Source organism: Trachypithecus francoisi, unplaced genomic scaffold (assembly GCF_009764315.1).
Source record: "Trachypithecus francoisi isolate TF-2019V2 unplaced genomic scaffold, Tfra_2.0 Lachesis_group0, whole genome shotgun sequence".
Lineage (NCBI taxonomy): Eukaryota > Metazoa > Chordata > Mammalia > Primates > Cercopithecidae > Trachypithecus > Trachypithecus francoisi.
The window spans coordinates 117,227,875-117,252,259 of NW_022681453.1; the positions used below are offsets into that span (position 1 = coordinate 117,227,875).

General features: G+C 43.3%; 1 pseudogene; it reads right to left on the reverse strand.

Moving 5' to 3' along the window:
* Positions 1-22,829: 22,829 nt before the first annotated feature.
* On the reverse strand, positions 22,830-23,245 carry LOC117078450 (annotated as a pseudogene).
* Positions 23,246-24,385: the final 1,140 nt, after the last annotated feature.

Sequence of the window (24,385 nt, forward strand, 5' to 3'; positions counted from 1 at the left end):
AGGCTAAGGTATGAGGATTGCTTGAGGCCAGTAGTTCAAGACCAGCCTGGGCAGCATAAAGAAACCTTGTCTCTACCAAAAAAATAATAATAATAAAATTTTTTTGAAACATAGGAAAAAGAAAAAATAATATGCATATAATCACTGTTAGCACTTTAATGTATTTCCTTCTAGATTTTCTTTTCTGTGCATATTTAAACATGATGATTATTTAGTGTATACTTAATTTTCATGTTTTCCATTAATATAAGCATTTCTAATGGATGCAGAATATTCTTGCAAATGAATATGCTATAATTTATTGAATCTTTCTGTGGTTGTTGGGCATTTAGGATGATTCCAATTATTTGCTATTATACATATCAATGTTATATGATATATAAACATCTTATGACATATAGCTTTTTTGATAGATTATACCCTTAATATGGAACTTCAGAAATAGAATTAGAGAGTCATGGATTTTACTACTAAAATTGCCACAGGGTCAGTCCAGTTCAATATATCTGCTCCCAAAGCAGGCACTACAACATTAAATATTAACATTAAAAATATGTGCCAGTTTCCTCATTGAAAATGGCACTTGTTTGAGTGCCATTTCTTTTAGGGTTCAGTTCACTCTTTCTACCGTAAACATTTTAGCTTTTTAAATTGCTTATCGTTCCCTGAACACAACAGCCTAGTTCACAGATCTTGTTTACAGTTCTCTTTTGCTGTAATTAGAACCCTTTGTGGATGAGGTCTGTGTTCTACTAATCTACATATTTTCAGGATCTTGTGTGGTACTTGGCACACAGTGGGTGCTTAATAAGTATCTAACAAATGAATGAATAAATGAACAAGCAAATAAAGTTGAACATTTTCCCCACGTTTGTTTAGTAACTGTAATTTCTTTCTTTATTTTATTGTATTTTTTTCAAGACAGAGTCTTACTCTGTTGCCCAGGCCAGGCTGGAGTGCAGCAGTGCAATCTCGGCTCACTGCAACCTCCGTCTCCTGGATTGAAGTGCTTCTCCTGCGTCAGCCTCCTGAGTAGCTGGGATTACAGGTGTGCACCACCACTCCCGGCTAATTTTTGTATTTTTATTAGAGACAGGGTTTTACCATGTTGGCCAGGCTGGTCTCAAACACCCAACCTCAGGTGATCTGCCCACCTCAGCCTCCCAAAGCGTTGAGATTACAGGCGTAAGCCACCGCGCTGGGCAGTAACTGTGATTTCTGGATGCACGATTTGGTTTATGTCCTTTGTCCATCTACGTATTGGTATCAGATTTTTATTAGTTTTTATCAGTGTTTGAATATAAGAGGATATTTACACTTCGCTTGTCACATTTGGACTAATAATTCTTTGTAGTCTATGGTTTGCTTATTATTTTCTGTGGGTCTGATATTAAAGGAGAGAAATAAAGGGCAGAAGTTAGACTAATAAAAGTGTCATCTACTGCATTTTCTCTGTCTCAGAAGGTGGGGAGCAATGAATGTGCACATGCAGAGAGAAATGAGTTCTGTGAAAATTAGACAGTTTGGTTACTCTATTTAAACAGACCGCATGGGGTTGTTCATGTGAAAAGAAATGTGTTGACCACATTTCAGGCCCCTCTGAAGCTGAAAAGGTCAACCAGCCCCTGCACGTGGAGAAAGAGGAATTCCACTCATCCGTACAGAGAGGTAGGTTTCAATTAAAAACCACACCGAGTGTGGCTGAGTAATTTCTTAATGTATTCCATTTGTAAAATGAGAAGTGAAAAACACTCATTAGTAATTCTTGAATCCTTGGTGAATCAGCACTGTCCACAGAAAACAAACATACCACTCCACTTACATTGAAAGGAGAACAAAAACACACCTGTCTTTTTTTCCTTCGTTTTTCAGAAATGCTTTTCATGTTTTCAAAAAATATATAAAAAGTGGTATAATCACATTGTCCCTCTGGGTCTGTTGTCACATTTGCAAACTTTAATATTTTTCTGGTTTTATAAAGTGGATGCGCTCATAAAACACAAGTTGTCAGGAGCCTTCAGGGTAATATCAGCCCCCTCTGGTCACCTCGGGTGGAAGCCGAAGCCACATGGCTGGAAATAAAGAAGCTCCATTCCCCAAAATTCGTGGACTCATTCTTTGGCAGGAGATTCACAGGCAAAAAGCCAAAACCAAAACCCCAAAACAACCATTTTCCCGGCTGGAATAAAGCTTCTTGAGGCTAGGAATTCATAATGGACACATCAATGTGCCCCTAGAACAGGTCCAACACCGAGGAGGTGGTTCTGAACACACGTTCGAAAGAAGAGTAAATGACTGGGGCAGCCCTGTCATGAAGTGTGAGCTGGATATTTCCCATGTGCACCCCCAGGCCCACTCTCCACCCTCAACCTGCTGCTCTCCACCCTGGGCTGACCCCACAGGCCACATCAATGGGATACCTTGACCTCTGGCTTATCAGGTAACTTCAGCCTATGAGGAGTCCCAGAGGAGTTTGGAGGGAAGAAGCAGAGTGAGGCTGGGGTATTTATTCTTTTGACTTCCTCCCTGTGGAATGGCCTCCAGTGGGGCTTTCCAGAGGTCACAGCTCCTGCCAAGTAGACCCTCTCCTAGTGATCCTCTCTTTCCTGGTTCTTGTAACACTCTGACCTTCATCCTAGGAGTACTGTGCTATCCCATACTCTGCCTACACCTTCATACATGTCCCTTTATTATGCTCTCTTTGAATTGCCCTACTTTCAATGTGCCATCTATTTTTTTTTCTGGAACATGACCAATACAGACATTGATAGAGATATCCATATTGGTTTCATGGCTGCACCCTAAAATTAAACCTGCAATCTGCTGAACAAGCTGTATACCCCAAAGGTTGAGGTGCCTTTTCCTAATGCTTACCCAGGAGAGATTAGGCTGGTGCCACCTTCGGCTGAATGTATGTATATGAGCCTCAACTTTAAACTAATTTGAAAATAACTAAGTTAAAAAAAAAAATCTGAGGGGCTGGGCACGGTGGCTCATGCCTGTGATCCCAGCACTTTGGGAGGTTGAGATGGGCAGATGACGGGGTCAGGAGTCTGAGACCAGCCTGGCCAGCATGGTGAAACCCTGTCTCTACTAAAAATACAAAAATGAGCTGAGCGTGGTGGTGCGCACCTGTAATTCCAGCCACTCAGGAGGCTGAGGCAGGAGAATCTCTTGAACCTGGGAGGTGGAGGTTGCAGTGAGCTGAGATTGCGCCATTGCACTCCAGGTTGGGTGACAGAGCAAGACTCCATCTCAAAAAAAAAAAAAGAAAAGAAAAGAAAAAAAGAGTCTGAGAGATTCATTTTCTCTTCTTCACCCCCTCTGTGAGTTGTGGCTTTTGCCTGCAGCCTGAGCAAGTCATCTCCAACCAAGCTGAAGTCACAGAAGCAGTAACAAAGGGGACTCCAATTGCTCTCAAAGCACTGACTACTTTGGCTGATCCTACAGAAGCAGAAAGACCACAAACCAAAGACATCAGTCCCTCTGGTCATTTGGTGATTTGTGGCTGTTTTTACCTGTTCTTTTGGTTGTGTTTTCATTCAACTCACTGGAGTGTTGTGTGATACAGGACCAGCTGCATATCTGCAGAACCTGTTTTCATTTATGTCTTTAGCATAGATGATAGAAATGAATTTAAAGGACAAAGCACACCTCAATGCAATAAAACCATCTGCCCTATCTCATTTCCCCTCCCTTCTGGGATGCGAGACTCAGTCCTGTGGGGTGTGTTTAGAGTCTCAGCTTCTTTATTGTTCAAATTTCCTTGCCGACCATTGCTGGTGATTTTAACTGACCTCACAACTTCTGCCTCAGTACTCGGAATGCTCTCCAGTAAAGATACTGCGAATTGCACATGGAAAAGCATGTGTCACTCATTCAGTGTTTCTGTCTTCAGTGAGTGAGGGTGTGTTGCGTATGGTAAGTAAAGGAGTCATTCACCTTTACTCATCCACATAAAGGAATTGACAATTACCTGGGTTACTAGACCAGGCTAAGTCCTCTAAATCTAACTTGATTGTTCAGTTCACATATTGCTTCCCATTTTTCTCTTCCTTGTGTATTCAGAAACTTATCTAATCCTGACTACTAAGCTCTTTGTGCAGCATGAGCTTTCCCCTATAATGCTAAACTCAAGCTGATTTTAGATCAGAATCCAACAGATCCTTGCAGCAGTGCTCAATGCAATGAAATCTCCATCTGCAGACAGTTCTTGCTGCTGAAAGAGACTGGCTAGATTTGAGCAGCAATAATTAATTTCAAATGAATTTCCCATCTCCAGGCGTTTGCATCTCACTAATTATTTTCAAGGTAAATTGATTTTGCTTGGCAGTATCTTCTACTCCCACCTTGCAATAAGCAATTTAACAAGAAATTGCGGACCTATAATTGTTCTACCCAACCATGAATTCCTAATCCTTCTGCAATTTATAGTTATGTAGTCTTTGAGCTGCAACTGAGTTTTCCACCAGCGTAATAATCACTTCCTTTATTTTTACCTATCACAAGCAGGTGGATTAGTATAGTGCATGGGAGAGCTTCAGCTAGTCACTGAAAATTACAGAATATCAATAGCTATTGATGTGGGTGGCAACATATTACAAAATGGAACTGTAAATCATTTGAGGAAAATATTTTGATGAAATTCATCCATCTGGGTGATGTGCTGAATCTTAAACCAGAAAGAAAGAACATCAAATCAAACAAAAAAGGTTATTTTTTCCTTTGAATGGACAGATAGCAACATTTTTAAATGCTAAATAAAGTAGCCCTGAGCTTCTGAGGGTGCCTATTCTCAGGGACTATTGTCTGAACTGCCAATCAAGTCACTTGGATTTCTGCCCTCAATGCTTCTTTCTGTTCCCAGTTTTCATTCAAACGTTCAGCAGTGATAAATAGAGAGTTGTTTGTCTTTTATTTCAAACGCCTTCCTTATAATATCAGAGCTATGTTAGCATCATTTACAAATCAGTCTAGCAGGATGGCTTAATGTCATCACAATTTTATGGCAGTCAGTGATATCCAGACTATCTCTAGAGTTTTGATTTATTTCCATTTGGCTCTAAATTAGGTTATTTCTCCTTCGAAGGTTACCAAGTGCTTTAGAAACTGATGCCCTGATGCCCCTTACTCCCATGTGTGAGAGAAATGCCTCCAGGGTCAGGATGAAGAGCTCACCACCCAGCAGGAGAGAAGACAAGCAACTTAAGCAGTGCCCAGCCTTTAAGAAGGGTCTCCCACAGTGAGGTTGGAGTTCTGAGGAAGGAGAGGGGAGAGTTGACTTCGGCTAGACTCCAGCAGTTCTCAACCAGGGGCAATTTTGTCCTCCAGGGGACACTTGCCAATGTCTGGAGACATTTTTGGTTCACACAACTTCGGGGAGGAGTGCTAGGCACAAAGTGAGGGAGGCCACACACTGGGGATGGCAGACAGACACTTAATTTCCTCCCTCACCAGCTCTTGCTCATCTCCCTATGTGCAAATGTTCCCATCACCCAAGGTCTGGGTCACGCACATCCTCTCCACACCCTCCTCTTCCACTGTCAACCTACCCTGTCTGTGTAGCCTAGTGTTTCTCAGCTGGACGCTACTGACATTTTGGACTGGCTGTCTCAGTTGTAGATGCTGGAGGGGGATCCTCTGTATTGTAGGATGTTTACAGCTCTCCTGACCTCTGTAAGCCACTCCTCATTTTGAACCCAACTTTCCTCATCTATTAAGTGAGTTCATCATTCAGACAGCAAATATCCATTGAAACTCTATTATGTCCTAGGAGCTGTCTTAGGCATTGGGGACACCAGAGTGAACAAGAAAATGTCTCCACTTACAGCAAGTTTACACTCTGCTGGGGGTTACAAATAATAAACACACAAGGCAATGAAAAATTAATATCTTATTAGGCAGAGAAAAGGGCTACGAACAATAAAGCAAGTTTGAGATGGAGAGTTTCAGAATCTGCTCTTTTAGCCAGGAGCACCAGGGAGGGCCATTCTGAGAAGGTGACATTTTAGTACTCCGAAATGGAACAAGTCATGGAACAGCTTTCTTCAGTTCCAAAGTTCCTTTTTTTCTGCTTCTGTTCACATAATTGCTCAGCTTGCACTTACCCCCTTCCTTGTCACTTGTTTTGACTGACTTCAGCCTCCCCACAGGGGGCCCAGCTTTGATTTCTCTGCTCTTTCTTGACCTCTGGTCCCTTGAATTCTTTGGTTGGAGCACCTTCCCAACAGGCATTCCCAGTCTTCACTGTGATCTCCGTCCAGCTGCTAGCCCTGAGTCCACAGGCCCTGTTTGCAATTATGGGGCAGCCAATGTATTTCTTGGGCCCACTGATTAATAGACTGTTAGTGATGAAGAGAACTCTGTATAGTTTGTACACACACACACACACACACACACACACATTTTTTCCTGATTCTGTAACACAGGAATGGCAAATACTAGGAACAATTGCCATCAGTCAATTCTCTTTCTCATAACTATGTCAGATCAGATACTCATAATTGATGATCATGACTGCCCTTCAATCCAATGGTAATTGCCATGTAAGATGAAACCCTGGCTCAAAGGTGCCGTGTATTGCCTTAAAAAGTAGCTTGAAATAGATATATGCTGCCAGAGCAGTTTACCAGGAATAGAGAAACTTTCCATCTGCACTCAGAGGACCAGGCCTCAGCTTCACTGCCATAAGAAAATTGGAAATTTATCTCCTACCACATATAGTTTTAATTACCAAGCTAATTACTAAGACATTTGAACATCATTCTGTAGTAAAAACAGGAAGTCATCATAGTTTTCTGATGGGCAAATAACATGAGTAGAGCTGTTTTTCGGGAAGATTGATCTTGCAACCACATGTAGAATGAATGGCTGAGGTGTGGCAAAGAGAACGCCTCAGATAAGGTGTGCAGACTTGGAGAGGGCTCCAGTGTAGGAGGTCCCAGACTGCCTCTCTCTGGTCTTGGGCCAGGCAAGTTGTGGGACTGAGCAAAAGTTTCTATATTCCAAAGGACTCTGAATTTGGCTCTTTTTGTACAAGTCCAAGGTCCACAACATTGGAAGAAGAAGTCAGGGCTTCCTTGGAGACCAAATTGATCACCACACAGCATATGCAGCAGTCTAAATGGAAATGGGCCTGCTACCAGGAATTAATTACCATCTAATTTGCATAACCTGTTGATTAATAGTGCTCATGGCCAAAAGTCCAGGCTAAAGCTCCTCAACCGAGAGCTGATGATGCTTGTCCACTTGCTTTGGGAAAACACAAGCCCAAGGTTAGAAGTGCTTTAATAAGCCCAGACCACCCAAGTCAGTGCAACAAGGGAAGAGGTCAGGATATTTCTCACCCTCCATCCTCCATCTCCCATCCCAGGCGCCCACTCTGAGAAGATGTCCGGAAGGTGGCCAACCACTGGAGTGCAAACTGTTATTTATTCATGAGGCTGACAGCACATTTCAACTAAACAGCAATTTATCAAGTATTTTGGTGTAAAAAGGAAATATATTTACTATAGATAATTAAAGATTCTAAAATCCAATAGCACTCCATGGAGTACACTAATTATAATCAAACCAATTTGTAATGAAGGAAAGGGAAATGAATAAGCACGAATCTGTGGCATATTGGAGCCTCAGGAGTAACTTCATTGCTATTAACTGACAGACAACATTTGAAGCCAAACATAGCAGATGTCTGCATAGAGAAATAAGGGACTTGGAGATGCTGTGTTGATGAGCTGGCATCTTATCCCTCTGCTAAATTAGATTTGGGCCTTCTCCTAAAGACCTAAGGTCCCGGTCTACAGAGGATGTAACTGTCACCTGATCTTAGCTTAGTGACTATAATTTCTTCCTGTTTTCATAAGAAAGGCTTCAGTTTTAATGGGGTGAAATGTGGAAATGCCTGGGTATTAACTGGACACCAAGCTGTATGGAAAATGAAGCCACTTGGAGTACCATGATGGCCCAGGCTGGATTCATTGTGGGCCACATCCAAGCAGTGGGTCTGAACTGGAGAGAAGTTTAAAGATTTTCCTGGGGAAAGTGGCTGAGTCTGGATAACATGAGTGATTGATGGAGACAGATAAGAGTTTTCCCAGAACCAATGGGTCTTCCAGGGTTGGGTCACAGCATGCAGAACCCAACAATGCCAGTACCTTCTCCTAGAACCAGTGTTGGACCAGGTACTAATGATTTAAATCTCAGCGGAGACTTGAAAATGATGGGGTAAGATTGAGTTTTGTTGTAGGAGAGAGTGAAACCCAGAATGTGGGAATGTTGTGGGGTGACGGAGTTAGTTTTATAGCTAAGATCATGCTTGTGCCATTCTTGAACATTCTGAGATGTCATCTTCTCCATTCATTTCAGAATTACTCTGCATTGTATTACCAGCCAATGCTTCCTGCTCCTTCTCATTTATTCATGAATTAATTCCACCATAGGAGATTCCAAGGACAGTATTTATTAGAAAAATTTTTATTATCAGAAGCCGATATAATAGTCACAGGGATGAGACTTAGACATGGATTCCTTGACCACGGCCCAGTGATAGGGCCTCCTCTCTCTTTCCCACCCTGCTGTGACAGAGACAACTACTTTACCAGGACCTATGTGTTGCTGTTGGCAATGACTACATTAATAGACTGTTAGTGATGAGGAGAATGCTGTATAGTTTGTGATTATGTACACACACACACTTTTTTCTTGATTCTATAATGTATGAATGTCAAATACTAGGAACAGTTGCCGTCAATCAATTCCCTTTCTCATAACTGTGTCAGATCAGATATTCATAATTAGTTTTCATGACTGTCCTACCATCCAGTGATAATTGCCATGGAAGATGAAACCTTGGCTTAAAGGTGCCATGTATTGCCTTAAAATGTAGCTTGAAATAGACATATGCTGCCAGAGCAGTTTAGCAGGAACGGAGAAATTTCCCATCTGCAGTCAGAGGGCCAGGCCTTAGCTTCACTGCCATAAAAAAATTGGAAATTTTTCTCCTATTACATAAAGTTTTAATTAAGTTAATTACTAAGAAATTAGCCCATCATTCTGTAGTAAAAACAGGAAGTCATCATAGTTTTTTGATGGGTAAGTAACGTGATTAGAGCTGTTCTTCAGTTAAGATTGATCTTGCAACTACATGTAGGATGAATGGCTGAGGTGTGGCAGAGAGAATACCTTAGATAAGGTGGGCAGACTTGGAGAGGGCTCCAGGGTAGGAGGTCCCAGACTGCCTCACTCTGCTCTTGGGCCAGGCAAGCTGTGGGACTGAGCAAAAGTTTTTATATTCCAAAGGACTCTGAATTTGGCTCTCTTTGCACAAGTCCAATGCCCACAACATTGTGAGCTCCCCCTCTCCTACACACATGGCCCACCTGTAGGGGGCTTACACCTGTGCTGAGACCACACCCCTGCCTTCCCTTCACAGCTGCAGCACCAACCAACCCGGAGCAGAAGGGTCTAGGAGACCACAGCTTCCCCTTTGTGCCTGGTTGATTTTAGTGAAAGATGCTTTGTGTGTTCATTGAGGCATCACTGTGTCATCTCTGCACAAAGCGGTTTCCTATGTGAGATGAACCCTTTCTTTGATGCCTTCCCCTGCCCTTTCTGACAATACATTGACTGAGGCAAGCCATTTGAAACCTCCTCCAGGGAGACAACGTGCCTTGGAGCCTGTGACCCAGTTGTGCTGGGGGTTGGGGACCCAGGCCCTTGGAAGCCAGGCCACAGTGAGACCTCAGGATGGTCCCACAGTACTGCTAGAGTTCCCCTTGTACTCATCAGGCTCCCTGCTTAGACACGACTTTGAGTGCAAAATGGAGCTGGCCGATCAGCAGACAGAGTTTGAAGCTTCTCATGGTGTTTACATTAGTTTGTCTAAACAGACACAGAAAGAAAATTGCTTCTGTGCTTAACAAATGAGAAAAAGAAAGACAACAAAGGAGAGCTGATCCCCAAAGAATGTAAGATAGAGTCCCAGCACTGGGGCCTGCACTTCAGCTGTTAGGAAACCCTAGCTCCATTCCTTATCATGAGAGGGTGGAGACCAGAGCCTGACTCCCCAAGCCCTTTCTCTTCTCCTGGCTCCAAAATGGTCTGAGCTGATGAGGGACAGTACATAAAATGGTGTTCTGGCAGACAAGTTCTCTTAACTGTAAGGGGCATATTTAGAAAATGGAAAAGAGACAATGGCTGACTCAGCAGGACCCCTGCCCAGAACCACACTGGCACCAGCCCAAGGCTGTGTCCAGTCAACGCCCCCAGGAAGTTCTGTCAGACCTCTGGTGGAGACACAAAGTGCCACGTCACACAAAGGGTGTCGCTCTCTCAGGAGGCTGGAGGAATGGATGTGCAGATTTCTCAGGGAGGCTGTGGTGTTGTTGAACTCATGCACACAGCAGAGCACAGCTGCCCGGGGAGGCTTATTCTGTGGGGTTTGAGTTGAGGTGTGCCAACACCACAGGTGAAGCTTGTGGAGGTGGATGCCGCCTGGATAGCTCATGGCCCTCTACAGAGCTTGTGGCTGCACTCAGCCACCTCCTGCCTGGACTAACTCTCTTGCTATTGCTGCTTAGCAAATGAGTCTTGGCTACAAGCGCGTGTTCAGCTGGAGCCATCTTGAGTCTGCAAGGGCCCTCAGGCTGCAAATTCACATTCTCTCCTACAGGCTGCTGCTCCCACCCACTCTCCTTCCATTCCTGCTTCCCTTTTCCTCTTCCCCTTGTCTTCTGTCTTCACCTTAACGGTATTCTATCCCCCTCCCCTATTTTCCCTCCTCTTCTGAATTGACCACGTCCCTCTTTCTAGAACTTAATAAGTATTTTGGAAAACATTTTTTTGTATGTGCATGCCAAGAATCAGGAGCAGCTCTGTCATTTAGCCAGCTGAATCACCTTGGACAAGCCACCTGGACCCCAGTTGGCCACATGGTCTATGTGTTTGCTTAAGCTTTTGAATGAGTAATAATGTGGCACCAACAGTTAAAAGTTGTTTTTTTTTTTTTTAAGGAGTTCCATTCTGTGGCCCAGGCTGGAGTGCAGTGGTGCCATCTTGGCTCACTGCAACCTCAGCCTCCTGGGTTCAAGTGATTCTCCTGCCTCAGGCTCCTGGGTAGCTGGGACTACAGGCACACGCCACCACGCCCAGCTAATTTTTTGCATTTTTAGTAGAGATAGGGTTTCACCATGTTAGCCAGGATGGTCTGGATCTCCTGACCTTGTGATCTGCCTGCCTCAGCTTCCCAAAGTGTTAGGATTACAGGCGTGAGCCACCGTGCCCAGTTCAGTTAGAAGTTTTATAGTGAAAGTTCTGCCTCTCATCCCCAGCCATGCAGTTCCCTTCTCTGTAGGCAAACAAGGTCAAAGTTCGACCTGTTATAAGCAAACACAGACACACACACACACACATACACCCACACACTCTTAGCCTTTTTCTCCATTTTCACACAAATAGTAGCATACCATAGGCACAGCTCAGCACCTTGTGTTCTTCATCTATGGTATCTCAGAGATCTTTCCATATCAGCACATGGAGAGCTACCTCAGTCTTCCTTACAGGTGCTTAGTATTCCATTGAACATCGGTCCTCTCCTGATGGATACTGAAGCTGCTTCCAGTGTTTTACTATGCTGCCGTGCTGCAGTGAATAACCTTGCTTATACATCATTGTACCTGTGTTTGAGCAGATCTGTGGCATAAAGTCCACAAAGTAGAATTTCCAGTCGGACAGAATGAAAGAGATAGCATAGATGAGCACATACTAATTTGATGTGCAACCTCAGAGAAGGTACTTGACATTTATGGGTCTCATTTTCTTATTTGTAGTGGAGAGAGGTTGCCCTGAATGACCTGCAGGTCCTTTCCACCTTGGAAGTCCCTGGGATTCAGAACCTCCCGCCTGTGAGGAGTTTGGCAAAGATCACTGCTCTGGCCCTTGCGATCTGCCCATGAACACAGTGTATCTGTGTCCAGGCCGCCACAGCCAGCTGGGAGCCAAAATTTATTCTGTACATAGCCAACAGAGCAGAACTTGAAGAGCCAAGTCCAAGGGCCAGGCCTGACCTCATTTGTCCTTAAGTGGCATTTCTCTTCTGTTTTGACCTCTTTAAAGGTAGCTGCTTTTGCAGGCTCTGTGGAAATCAGAGGCAGCATGGAGGTATTTTGCTTCAATTTACAGAACTGAGGAAAATGAATGAGCTAAATATACCTAAGATGAGTGGAATGAAGCATTAGCCAGAATGCTGGGGGTACGAGGACTCAAATTAATAGATAATTTACCAGAAGATTATTCAACAATGCAATCAACCAACCATGCAGGTTTTGTTTGTGCGTTGACTAAAAACAAGCCTGTTTGATGGTTTTGCCCTCTATGAATGTTGAGATTGTGTGCTAGTAAGCTAAGTTTTAAGATAACCACAGCCAACATAAGGACTTTCTGCATGCACTCTGATGCTCACTGTTATCATTGATCAGATTTGGGAATCATAGAATATTTGGCTTGAAAGAGCTGTAGGGATCACTAAAGCAAGCCTCTCACTTGTGTACAGATGAGGAGATGGAAACCAGAAGTGGGGAAGTGCACCAGGGCTGTGGTAGTGTGGGGGAAAGGACCTTTAAGCAGACCCAGCTCCCAGGGTGGGTGAGGTGGCAGGACGTGCATTAAGCAGGTGGAAGAAGGCATCTGGAAGGCACTGCAACAGGCGTGCACTCCCCAGTAGCACAGTTGGTATTCATGAGGGGCCCAGCAGTGCATAGAAGGTGGAATTGTAAGCCCAGAAGCAGGCAGGATTCAGAGATCAGGCAAAAGCTTAAGGAACCTCTAATAAAAGCTTAAGGAACCTCTAATAAAGGGAGAAGGATTAATGAGGGCTCCAATCTTAGAAGGCCCATGTGTCTCTGGGCAGGTTGCTGAGACACTGATGTGGTTTGGCTGTGTCCCCATCCAAATCTCATCTTGAATTGTTACACTTCTTGTGTGAATTGTATCACTTCTTGTGATAGTGAGTTCTCATGAGATATGATGGTTTTATAAGGGGGGCTTTTCCCCCTTTGCATGGCACTTCTCCTTCCTGCCATGATGTGAAGAAGGACATGCTTGCTTCCCTTTCTGCCATAATTGTAAGTTTCCTGAGGGCTCCCTAGCCATGCTGAACTGTGAGTCAATTAAACCTCTTTCCTCTACAAATTACCCAGTCTTTGGTATGACTTTATTAGCAGCATGAGAACAGGCTAATAAAGACACAAACACAAGCACAAGGGCAGGCAAGGGCCAAGATTGGATTCTAGGACTGAGGAACGTTGTGGGTACAGAGCAGAAGTGCAGTTGCCAGAATGGGGACCCAAGTAAGGGTGATCTTATTTTGAGCAGTACCTCCTTGTGTCACCCAGTCTTAGTTCTAGAGACTTGGAAAGTTAAGCCTGTAAATGGAAACAGGCCAGCCAGAGAGGGGAAAAGGGAACTGGGAAGCAGGCCAGGCTCCAGTCACCAGGTGGTTCTAATTACCACCTAGATAAATCCCCCTCAAGTCCTTCCCTCCTCCCTCTACAGCTTCACCACTGTGCTTGTTCAGGCTCCCAGCTTCAGCTTTACCTCCTCCTGAAAGCCATCCCTCTTTCCCAGTAAAGGCCTGGTTCCTATAGTTCCTATATCCCGGGAGTTCTCAACTTTGACTGTGTCCAAATGGATATATATATTTTTTTACTTTAAGTTTCGGGATACATGTGCAGAATGTGCAGGTTTGGTACACAGATAGACATGTGCCATGGTAGTTTGCTGCACCTATCAATTTTTCATCTAAGTTTTAAGTCCCGCATGCATTAGGTATTTGTCCTAATGCTCTCCTTCCCCTTCCCCCTCCCAGCCCCTGACAGGCCCCACTGTGTGTTGTTTCCCTCCCTATGTCCATGGGTTCTCATTGTTCAACTCCCACTTATGAGTGAGAACATGTGGTATTTGGTTTTCTGTTCCTGTGTTAGTTTGCTGAGAATGATGGCTTCCAGCTTCATCCTTGTCCCTGCAAAGGACATAATCTCATTCCTTTTTATGGCTATGTAGTATTCCATGGTGTATATGTGCCACATATTCTTTATCCAGTCTATCATTGATGGGCATTTGTGTTGGTTCCGAGTTTTTGCTATTATAAGTAGTGCTGCAATAAACATATGTGTGTGTGTGTCTTTATAGTAGAATGATTTATAATTCTTTGGGTATATACTCGTTAAAGGAATTGCTGGGTCAAATGGTATTTCTGGTTCTAGATCCTTGAGAATTCACCACATGGTCTTCCACAATGGTTGAACTAATTTACATTCCCACCAGCAGTGTAAAAGCGTCCCTCTTTCTCCACAGCCTTGCCAGCATCTGTTGTTTCCTGACTTTTTAATAATCACCATTCTGACTGGCATGAGATGGTATCTCATTGTGGTTTTGATTTGCATTTCTCTAATGACCAGTGATGATGAGCTTTTTTTCATATGTTTGTTGGCTGCATAAATGTCTTTTTTTTAAATTGTACTTTAAGTTCTAGGGTACATGTGCACAATGTGCAGGTTTGTTACATATGTATACATGTGCCATGTTGCTGTGCTGCACCCATTAATAAATGTCTTCTTTTGAGAAGGGTCTGTTCATATCTTTGGTCACTCTTTGATGGGGTTGTTTGTTTGTTTCTTGTAAATTTGTTTAAGTTATTTGTAGATTTTGGATATCAGATCTTTGTCAGATGGGTAGATTGCAAAGTTTTTCTCCTATTCTGTAGGTTGCCTGTTCACTCTGCAGGTAGTTTCTTTTGTTGTGCAGAAGCTCTTTTGTTTAGTTAGATTCCATTTGTCAATTTTGGCTTTTGTTGCAATTGCTTTTGGTGTTTTATTCATGAAATCTTTGCCCATGCCTATGTCCTGAATGGTATTGTCTAGGTTTTCTTCTAGCATTTTTATAATTTCAGGTTTTACATTTAAGTATTTAATCCATCTTGAGTTAATTTTTGGATAAGGTGTAAGGAAGGGATCCAGTTTCAATTTTCTACATATGACTAGCCAGTTTTCCCAGCACCATTTATTAAACAGGGAATCCTTTCCCCATTCGTGTTTTTGTCAAGTCTGTCAAAGATTAGATGGTGTAGATGTGTGGTGTTATTTCTGAGGCCTCTGTTCTGTTCCATTGGTCTATATATCTGGTTTAGTACCAGTACCATGCTGTTTTGGTTACTGTAGCCTTGTAGTATGGTTTGAAGTAAGGTAACATGATGCCTCCAGCTTTATTCTTTTTGCTTAGGATGGTCTTGGTTATATGGGCTCTTTTTTTGTTCCATATGAAATTTAAAATCGTTTTTTTTTTTTAATTCTGTGAAGAAAGTCAATGGTAGCTTGATAGGATTCCCAGTGATGGGAATAGCATTGAACCTATAAATTACTTTGGGCAATATGGCCATTTTCATTGATTCTTCCTATCCAGGAGCATGGAATGTTTTTCCATTTGTTTGTGTCCTCTCTTATTTCCTTGAGCAGTGGTTTGTAGTTCTCCTTGAAGAAGTCCTTCACATCTTTTGTAAGTTGTATTCTTAGGTATTTTATTCTCTTTGTAGCAACTGTGAATGGGAGTTCATTCATGATTTTGTTCTCTGCTTGTCTATTGTTGGTGTATAGAAATTCTTATAATTTTTACACATTGATTTTGTATCTTGAGACTTTGTTGAAGTTGCTTATCAGCTTAAAGAGTTTTTGGGCTGAGACACTGGGGTTTTCTAAATATACAATCATGTCATCTGCAAACACAGATGATTTGACTTCTTCTCTTCCTATTTGAATATGCATTGTTTCTTTCTCTTGCCTGATTGCCCTGGCCAGAACTTCCAATACTATGTTGAATAGGAGTGGTGAGAGACAACATTCTTGTCTTGCACCAGTTTTCAAAGGGAATACTTCCAGTTTTTGCCCATCCAGTATAATATTGGCTATGGGTTTGTCATAAATAGCTCTTATAATTTTGAGATACGTTCCATCAATACCTAGTTTATTGAGAGTTTTTAGCATGAAGGGATGTTGAGTTTTATCAAAGGCCTTTTCTGCATCTATTGAGATAATGGTGTGTTTTTTTGTTTGTTTGTTTGTTTGTTTGTTTGTTTGTTTTTGAGATGGAGTCTCGCTCTGTTGCCCAGGCTGGAGTGCAGTGGCTCTATCTGGGCTCACTGCAGGCTCCACCCCCTGGGTTCACGCTATTCTCCTGCCTCAGCCTCCCGAGTAGCTGGGACTACAGGCATCCACCACCTCGCCCAGCTAATTTTTTTTTTTTGTATTTTTAGTGGAGACGTGGTTTCAGCATGTTAGCCAGGATGGTCTTGATCTCCTGACCTTGTGATCTGCCTGCCTCGGCCTCCCAAAGTGCTGGGATTACAGGCGTGAGCCACCATGCCCGGCCTATCATGTGGTTTTTGTCATTGGTTCTGTTTATGTGATGGATTACGTTTATTAATTTGCATATGTTGAACCAGCCTTGCATCCCAGGGATGAAGCCAACTTGATCATGGTGGATAAGCTTTTTAATATACTGCTGGATTTGGCTTGCCAGTATTTTATTGAGGACTTTCACATCAATGTTCATCAGGGATATTGGCCTGAAATTTTCTTTTTTTGTTGTGTCTGTGCCAGGCTTTGGTATCAGGATGATGATGGCCTCATAAAATGAGTTAGGGAGGCATCCCTCTTTTTCTATTGTTTGGAATAGTTTCAGAAGGAATGGTACCAGCTCCTCTTTATACCTCTGGTTGAATTCAGCCATGAATCCATCTGGTTCTGGGCTTTTTTTGGTTGGTTAGCTATTAATTAGTGCCTCAATTTCAGAACTTGTCATTGATATACTTAGGAATTTGACTTCTTCCTAGTTTGGTTTTTGGAGGGTGTATGTGTTCAGGAATTCATCCATTTCTTCTATGTTTTCTAGTTTATTTGCACAGAGGTGTTTATAGTATTCTCTGATGATAGTTTGTATTTCTGTGGATCAGTGATGATATCCCCTTTATCATTTTTTATTGAGTCTATTTGATTCTTCTCTCTTTTCTTCTTTATTCGTCTGGCTAGCCATCTATCTCGTTTGTTAGTCTTTTCAAAACACCAGCTCCTGGATTCATTGATTTTTTGAAGGGTTTTTCGTGTCTCCATCTTCTTCAGTTCTTCTGTGATCTTAGTTATTTCTTGTCTTCGGCTAGCTTTTGAATTTGTTTGCTCTTGCTTCTCTAGTTCTTTTAATTGTGATGTTAGGGTGTCGATTTTAGATCTTTCTCACTTTCCCATGTGGGCATTTAGTGCTATAAATTTCCCTCTTAACACTGCTTTAGCTGTGTCCCAGAGATTCTGGTACATTGTCTCTGTGTTCTCATTGGTTTCAAAGAACTTCTTGATTTCTTCCTTAATTTCGTTATTTACTCGGGAATCATTCAGAAGCAGGTTGTTCAATTTCCATGTAGTTGTGCAGTTTTGAGTGAGTTTCTTAATCCTGAGCTCTAATTTGATTGCACTGTGGTCTAAGGGACGATTTGTTATGATTTCCATTCCTTTGCATTTGCTGGGGAGTGTTTTACTTCCAATTATGTGGATAATTTTACAATAAGTGCTATGTGGCACTGAGAAGAATGTATATTCTGTTGATTTGGGGTGCAGAGTTCTAAAGATGTCTATTAGGTCCACTTGGTCCAGAGCTGAGTTCAAGTCCTGAATATCTTTGTTAATTTTCTGTCTCACTGATCTTTCTAACATTGACAGTGGAGTGTTAAAGTCTCCCACTATTAGTGTGTGGGAGCCTTAGTCGCTTTGTAGGTCTCTTAGAACTTGTTTTATGAATCTGGGTGCTCCTATATTGGGTGCATATATATTTAGGATAGTTAGCTCTTCTCGTTGAATTGATCCCTTTACCACTGTGTAATGCCCTTGTTTTGTCTTTTTTGATCTTTGTTGGTTTAAAGCCTGTTTTATCAGACTAGTATTGCAACCTGCTTTTTTTTTTCTCTTCATTTGCTTGACAAATATTCCTCCATCCCTTTATTTTGAGCCTATGTATGTCTTTGCATGTGAGATGGGTGTCCTGAATACAGCATATGGATGGGTCTTGACTCTATCTAATTTGCCAGTTTGTGTCTTTCAATTGGGGCATTTAGCCCATATTTAAGGTTGATATTATTATGTGTGAATTTGATCCTGCCAGTATGATGCTAGCTAGTTATTTTGCCCATTATTTGGTGCAGTTTCTTCATAGTGTCTTTGGTCTTTATATTTTGGTGTGCTTTTGCAGTGGCCAGTACCCGTTTTTCCTTTCCATAATGAGTGCTTCCTTCAGTAGCTCTTGTAAGGCAGGCACGGTGGTGACAAAAGCCCTCAGCATTTACTTGTCTGTAAAGGATTTTATTTCTCCTTCGCTCATGAAGCTTAGTTTGGGTGGATATGAAATTCTGGGTTGAAAATTCTTTTCTTTAAGAATGTTGAATACTGGCCCCCACTCTCTTCTGGCTTGTAGGGTTTCTACAGAGAGGTCCACTGTTATTCTGATGGCTTCTCTTTGGAGGTAACCTGACCTTTTTCTCTGGCTGCCTTTAACAGTTTTTCCTTCCTTTCAACCTTGGAGACTCTGACAACTATGTGTCTTGGTGTTGATCTTCTTCTGGAGTATCTTAGTAGTGTTCTCTGTATTTCCTATATTTGAATGTTGGCCTCTCTTGCTAGGCTGGGGAAGTTATGCTGAATAATATCCTGAAGTGTGTTTTCCAACTTGGTTCCATTCTTCTTGTCACTTTCAGGTACACCAGTCAATCATAGGTTTGGTCTTTTCACATAGTCCCATACTTCTTGGAGGCTTTGCTCATTCCTTTTCATTCTTTTTTCTCTACTCTCATCTGCATGCCTTATTTCAGCAAGATGGTATTCAATCTCTGATATCCTTTCTTCCACTTGATGAATTTGGCTATTGATACTCGGGTATGCTTCATGGGATTCTTGTACTATATTTTTCAGCTCCATCAAGTCATCTATGTTCCTCTTTAAACTAGTTATTCTAGTTAGCTGTTTCTGTAACCTTTCATCAAATTTCTTAACTTCCGTGCATTGGATTAGAACATGCTCCTTTAGCTAAGAGGAGTTTGTCATTACCCACCTTCTGAAGCCTACTTCTGTCAATTCGTCAATCTAATTCTCCATCCAGTTTTGTGCCCTTGCTGGAGAGGAGTTGTGATCATTTGGAGAAGAAGAGGCATTCTGGCTTTTGGAATTTTCAGAGTTTTGTACTGGTCTTTCCTCATCTTCCTGGATTTATCTGCCTTTGATCTTTGAGGCTGATTACCTTTGAATGGGGTTTTTGTGTGGGGGTCTTTTTTGTTGTTTTTGTTGTTGTTGTTGCTTTCTGTTTGTTAGTTTTTCTTCTAACAATCAGGCCCCTCTTCTGCAGGTCTGCTGCAGTTTGCTGGAGGTCCACTCCAGACAGTGTTTGCCTGGGTATCACCAGTGGAGGCTGCAAAACAGCAAAGATTGCTGCCTGCTTCTTTTTCTGAAAGCTTCATCCCAGAGGAGCACTTGCCAGATGCCAGTTGGAGCTCTCCTGTATGAGGTGTCTGTCGAACCCTGTCGGGAGGTCTCTCCCGGTCAGGAGGCTCGGGGGCCAGGGACCCACTTGAGGAAGCAGTTTGTCCCTTAGCAGAGCTGGTGTGCTGTGCTGGGAGGATCTCCCTTGTCAGGATCAGCTGCTCTCTTGAGAGCCAGCAGGCAGGAAAGATTAAATCTGCTGAAGCAGTGCCTACAGTCACCCCTCCCCCCAGGTGCTCTGGCCCAGGTAGATGAGTTCTAGCTGTGAGCCCCTGATGGGGGCTGCTGCATTTCCTGTAGAGATTCCCTGCCTGGTGACAGGAATCTAGAGAAGCAGTCTGGCCACAGCCACTTTGCCATGTTGTGGTGAATTCTGCCTAGTCGAAACCTCCCAGTCTCCTTAGCATTGTCAGGGGAAAACTGCCTACTAAAGTCTCAGTGATGGTGGATACCCCTCTGCTCACCAAGCTCCATCATCCCAGGTCAACTCCAGACTTCTATGCTGGCAGCGAGAATTTCAAGCCAGTGGTTCTTGGCTTGCTGGACTTTGTGGGAGTGGGACTGGCTGAGTGAGACCACTTGGCTCCTTAACTTCAGGCCCCTTTCCAGGGGAGTGGATGGTTCTCCTGTCTCACTGGGGTTCTAGGTGCCACTGGAATATGAAAAAACTCCTGCAGCTAGCTCGATGCCTGCCTAAACAGTTACCCAATTTTGTGCTTGAAACTCAGGGCTCTGGTGGTATAGATTCACAAAGGAATCTATTAATCTGTGGATTGCAAAGATCTGTGGGTAAAGCATAGTACCCGGTGTGGGTAGCACTGTCCCTCATGGCTTCCCTTGGCTGGGGGAGGGAGGTCCCCCGGCTCCCTGCACTTCCCAGGTAAAGCCATGTCCCACCCAGCTTCTGCTCGCTCTCTGTGGGTTGCACCCACTGCCTAACCAGTTCCATGAGATGAACTGGTACCTCATTTGGAAATGCAGAAATCACCCGCCTTCTGCATTGGTCTCTCTGGGAGCTGCAGACCAGAGATGTTCCCATTCGGCTATCTTGGCCCTTACCCAAATGGAGAATTTTTTAAACTACTGATGCCAAGGCCCCACTCCAGACTGATTAAATCAGCAGGTCTGTCCTATGCATGCTGATGTATTTGGCTGATGTCATGATGTCTGCATCTTATTTTCCAAAGTATTATGTGTGTGTTTATATTTCTATATCTATCTGTTTAAATGTTACTATGTATATAAATATGTGTATTGTACTGTTATTCCACATTTTCTGTATGTTTGACATTTTTCAAAATAAAGATTGAGAAAAAATGATGAGTATCTCCAGGATTGGCTGGGTCATCTGTCTTCACAAAGTTTCTGTGTGGTGCTCCCGTCCAGAGCTAGCGAGGTTGAGGGCACTTACCGTTTGACACACTGCTTTGACTCTGACTCCCCTAGGAGACTGTCCTATCCTGAGGACGGGGGCCTCATGTGTCTCAGAACTTTGCATTCCCCTATCCCCCAGCCCTAGAATGTGCCTGGCATATAGTGGGCATTGAATACATACTTCTTGAGCATAACCAAAAGGAAGTTACATTCAGGGTAGATAGGTGAATATGTATTTATTATTCTTTCAATCAATCAATCAATCAATCAATCAGTCTTTTGTCACTTATGGAGTGCCTATTGTTTCATGCATGCTTTAGGCACAATGGATCATCTAATGATCTGCAAGGTTTCTCACTCTGGTCAGTATGCAGATTTTGGCCCAGATAATTCTTTGTTGTAGGGGGCTGTCCTGTGCATTGTAGGATGCTTAGCAGCATTTTTTATCTTTGCCCACTAGATGATAGTGGCGACATACCTCCAACCTCACAAGTTGTGTTAATCAAAACTTTCTCCAGACACTGCCAAATGTCCTCTGGGAGCAAAATTTTAACCTCCAGTTAAAAAGCACTGATCTGTAAGAGAGCCTGCCTTTAAAAAATCTGAACAGTAATGAAGGAAACAGATATATATATACACGTGTGTGTGTGTGTGTGTGTGCAATGAAAGATAAGATGTGTGAAGGACTGTAATATATCAGAATGTTATGAAGCATAAGAAGAAAAAAAGTTAATTCCATTTGGAGGCATTTGGGAAGACATTATTATAAGCACTGGGTTTGGGTTTTAGTAGCTTTGTGGATGGAAAGCTCTTTCAATGTAATTTCCTTTCCTAAGCTTCTGCCAGCTTACGTCTATACAGCCTGTGGTCACCTGTGGCGTCTTCTGAACCTTGTTTCTTAGATGAAGAAACTGAATCCAAGTGAGTTTGGATTACTTGAGGTAAGAGGTGGTTTACAATACAGACCTTGGAACCAGACTGTCTGGCTTTGAATCCTAGTTCTACCAATTTCCAGTTGTGAGCTTAGGGCTTGTGATTTAACCTCTTAACACCTCAGTGTCCACATATGGAAAATGGAGCTATTAATAGCTTCTATCATCTCATAGAGTTTTAGTTAGAAATTTACATGTGTCAAATGTTTAGAACAGCACCTGGCCTCCATATATACATAAAGCTATGGAAGTGTTTGCTACTATCACTATTGTAACCAGAGCCATCCAGCAACTTGATGGCTGAGGTGAAGTGATAAATTGGATCTGCAGTCTCCCGGCCCAGGGTTTTCTCCACTGCAAAGTCTTTTTGCTATTTGAGCAAAAAGAAATCAGTGATGGCTCAACTGGCACCACTGGGAAAGGCACACCCCATGAGCACCATTCTCTGTTTAAACTTCACCATCCAATAGAAATATTATTCAAGTCACATGTGTAGCTATTCTAGTAGCCACATGAAAAAAGAAAAATGGATGAAATTAATTTTAGTAATACATTTTATTTTTGCCCAATATATAAAAATATTAACATTTCAAAATGTAATCAATAAAAATTATTAATGAGATGTTTACATTGCATTGTTTTTACCATACTAAGTCTAGGAATCCAGAGTGTACACATACAGCATATCTCAAGGAGCCACTTTTCAAGTGCTCAATAGGCGCATGTGGCTGGTGGCTACCATACTGGAGAGTACAGATATTCTAAACACTGCAAAGGGCTTTCACGGTGGCCAGACATTCATATTATTTCTGACTATGCCTAGGGGATGACAAATCAGAGCAAATAGTAAAAGTCTTTTTGAGTTTTTTGCAGGACACTGGACCCTCTCCCTCTCCCTCTCCCTCTCCCTTCTTCTTCTTCCTCTAGAAAGCTGATTATTGCTTTGGGGGCAGGTGACTCAGAAGTTCTTGGTGGGGCGGGTCCTCGTCCTCTTCACCATCACAGGCTTCTGGCTGCGCAGGATGGCGCTGGCCTTGCTGATGGCAGTCATGGCAGGTCTGGACGGTACTTGTTCTTGCAGATCATGTGTCTGATGCTGCTGAGCTTGGCGCAAGCGTTCTTGTTGATAATGGTCCGCACATACGCGGGGCAGGCGTCCGCTGGCCGCATCTCCGCTTCATGACCACCAGAACACCTTGCCATTGGCTGCCGGCGCCACGCCCACAGTCTTGCAGCGAATCAGACCGTTGTAGCGGAAGAGCTGCGGGCCTTCAAGTTTTTGGGCTCGGTGCTGTAGGTCTGCTCATTCCTCTTGATCGGGAAACCGGGGCAGTTGTGCACGACCATCCATTGCAGATGCGCAGACATGGTGGAGGCTCCTCTCGCAGTGAAGGCCGGAGACCGAAAGAGCTGGATCCTCTTCTTGCTTGTGCCTATCCCAACCTCATCAAAATAAGGCAACTATATATATATATATATATTTTTTTTTTTTTTGAGACAGAGTCTCGCTCTGTCGCCCAGGCTGGAGTGCAGTGGCCGGATCTCAGCTCACTGCAAGCTCCGCCTCCCGGGTTTACGCCATTCTCCTGCCTCAGCCTCCTGAGTAGCTGGGACTACAGGCGCCCACCACCTCGCCCGGCTAGTTTTTTGTATTTTTTAGTAGAGACGGGGTTTCACTGTGTTAGTCAGGATGGTCTCGATCTCCTGACCTCGTGATCCGCCCGTCTCGGCCTCCCAAAGTGCTGGGATTACAGGCTTGAGCCACCGCGCCCGGCCGGCAACTATATTTTTTTAAATGGTAGTTCATTCATTCATTAACCTTTCCAACCTTGATTTAACTTGAGTACAGCTTTCAATAAATCATGACACAATAGTTCCAGATGCCACCCCTCAAGATGTTCAGAGGCACATACGTAACCTCTGTAAGCCCTGAGCTCCTGCCTACCCTGCCACATGAAGCCTTGACACCTCTTTCCATGGCAAGCCTGGAGCCTCCTGCTCTGACTCCGCTGGTGGTGACCTCAGATTGCCTCCTAGATCCTCCTGAGTGAGCCAGCATCATCTGCTCGTCTACCACCCCAGGACTGGGGAAAGGGATGGAGGCTGAGAACAATTAGCGACCTGTCTGAGGCCAGGCAGAAATTTATCACCACTGATGGAACACAAGCTGGCAGGCCCTGGGTGGCCTCTTTAAAATGCTCTGCAGTGCAAGCATTGCACACTCCTGGCATTTTTGTAAGGGGAGTGTCCAGGACAATAGTGAAGAAATTCTTACCGTGCTTATTGTGAGTCACATGCTGTTTTTAGTGCTTTATTTAACTGACAAAATCCTCACCGCAGCCCACTGAGGCCGCTGGTCTTATTAATCTCACTTTACAGATGAGGAAACTCAGATCTGGAGAAGTACATGGCTTGCGTAAGGTCACAGAGATAAAAGAGGCGAGGAGGAGTCAAACCCAGAGTCTGAGTGCCTCGTTGTGCCCCAGTGAACCCTTCAGACTTGGGTTGGGCCAC